Source organism: Schistocerca serialis, chromosome 1 (assembly GCF_023864345.2).
Source record: "Schistocerca serialis cubense isolate TAMUIC-IGC-003099 chromosome 1, iqSchSeri2.2, whole genome shotgun sequence".
Lineage (NCBI taxonomy): Eukaryota > Metazoa > Arthropoda > Insecta > Orthoptera > Acrididae > Schistocerca > Schistocerca serialis.
Window position 1 is genome coordinate 591,587,754 of NC_064638.1, and position 2,781 is coordinate 591,590,534.

Genomic DNA, 2,781 nt, shown 5'->3' on the forward strand with positions numbered 1-2,781 from the left:
AGGCGCAACAGGAATCAACACAGCCACAAATACTGGCGCCGCGCACTTCTTGTTGGGCCTGCCACCGCTCGCCGCATGGCGTATCGCAAAACCACATTATGGACACTGATTAAGGTAAGGAAACAGCGCTCCGTTCTGCGCAAACGTACCGTCCAACTGAATTAAATTATTTCAAATCCAATGGATTAGCTCGCTCTAGCAAAATTGTCAGTACTGACACTCGTTACTAGGACACTCATGCATATAATTAGCTATCACTTGATCTGTCGTACACTGAACATTTTTTATATCGCAGTATTCTACACCTACAAACATGAAGTCTCCTTTGAAAGGCAATCAGCATATCCCAAACTTCTTTGTAGATTAACACTGTGCGCCGAACCAGCAGTCGTACCTGGAACTTGAATGGCAAAAATCCCAGGCTGGAATCCAGATCCGGCACAAATTGTAATCTGCCAGGAAGTTTCGAATCAGCGCAGACTTTGCAGCTGACTGAAAATTCTTCTGGAGTCAACATCTTGCCTGAGAAGTGGAGAGACTAGCACCGCATTTCATTTACTACCAAGTATAGTCTCCCTGGTGGTTGAACGGGACCAAGATCCTCCTACGCCGTGCAGGACTACTGAGAATCTGCTTCGAGCGAAGATGTTGTTCTGATTCAACTATTATAATATTTTTGCTATAGTCCCTTGTAGCATTTTTCTTTATAATGATAACCAATATCTCAAATGGTTCAAATGACTCTGAGCACCATGGAACTTAACTTCTAAGGTCATCAGTCCCCTAGAACTTAGAACTACTTAAACCTAACTAACCTAAGGACATCACACACATCCATGCCCGATGCAGGATTCGAAGCTGCTACCGTAGTGGTCGCGCGGTTCCAGACTGTAGCGCCTAGAACCGCTCGGCCACCCCGGCCGGCAATATTTCAAATGCTTAATATTCTCAGATCATTTAAAACAAATAAAAGACATACTAAAGCTGATCTTACATGCCGAACCTGAAACACATATTTGTGAGTGCGATACCCATTGTCAGTTTTATGTCCTGTGCTCAATCTCCGTAAGTCGCTAATTTATTGGGTTGGTGTATAACCTCGGAACGTTTTTGCTTTATCGATTGTCATTGTTTTGCTTGTAGTTGACTTTTGATATCTGAGCTTAGATATTGTCATTTTGTCCTTTGGAGATAGTGAGTGGAGCTGTGGTCGCTAGAAAAGGATAATGGTATTGGATAGAACATGTCAAGAAAACGGTTTTCTCATTTTAGGGATCGCTTTTGACATCAGTAATTCTCCCTGTTCAGGAAGACCTTCGCCGTTTGATAAAGTTCGTTTAAACGCATTAATGCGTTAATCCACAATGATTCACGTCAGTTTACTCGAAAACTTAAGAGTGTGATGAACTGTCATAATTCCATCGCAGTGCGACATTTATATCCGATAGGGAAGGTTCAAAAATCGAGTGTATGGGTACTGCATGCACTAAGCAAAAATTAAAAAAAAAAAAAAAAATCAGCCGGAGCATCTCTACTTGCTCGTGAACAACACATACCACTCCTATCCCGTATCGTTACTGGTGACGATAAATGGTATCTTAATGATAACTTAAGGATAACAACAGAATGGTTGGGCGCAAACGAAGCAGTAACTTCCCTCACAAAGAGCAGCTCGCATCCACAATAGATAATGTTATACTTGTGCTGGAGCAACGACGGTGTGATGTACTACGAAATGCTCCCACGACGTGTAACTATCATTGTTGACATTTATTGTCAACAAACGAGACGTCTGTCAAACGCAGTGCAAGAACAACGACCAGGAAGACTGCATGAATCGCTATTCCACGATAATGCTTTCTGACACACATAAAACACAGAACGGGCGATGGGTTCGGAGGTTTTTCCACACTCATCTTATTCACGTAATCTACCACCCTCAGACTTTCATCTCTTCCCGCTTTGCCGAACAACCTTCAAGAAACTTCCTTGGCGTATTAAAATGTACTCCAGACATGATTCGATGAGTTCTTGCCGGCCGGAGTGGCAGTGCGGTTCTAGGCGCTACAATCTGGAACCGAGTAACAGCTACGGTCACAGGTTCGAATCCTGCCTCGGGCATGGATGTGTGTGATCTACATCTACATCTACATTTATACTCCGCAAGCCACCCAACGGTGTGTGGCGGAGGGCACTTTACGTGCCACTGTCATTACCTCCCTTTCCTGTTCCAGTCGCGTATGGTTCGCGGGAAGAACGACTGTCTAAAAGCCTCCGTGCGTGCTCTAATCTCTCTAATTTTACATTCGTGATCTCCTCGGGAGGTATAAGTAGGGGGAAGCAATATATTCGATACCTCATCCAGAAACGCACCCTCTCGAAACCTGGCGAGCAAGCTACAACGCGATGCAGAGCGCCTCTCTTGCAGAGTCTGCCACTTGAGTTTATTAAACATCTCCGTAACGCTATCACGGTTACCAAATAACCCTGTGACGAAACGCGCCGCTCTTCTTTGGATCTTCTCTCTCCTCCGTCAACCCGACCTGGTACGGATCCCACACTGATGAGCAATACTGAAGTATAGGTCGAACGAGTGTTTTGTAAGCCACCTCCTTTGTTGATGGACTACATTTTCTAAGGACTCTCCCAATGAATCTCAACCTGGTACCCGCCTTACCAACAATTAATTTTATATGATCATTCCACTTCAAATCGTTCCGCACGCATACTCCCAGATATTTTACAGAAGTAACTGCTGCCAGTGTTTGTTCCGCTATCATG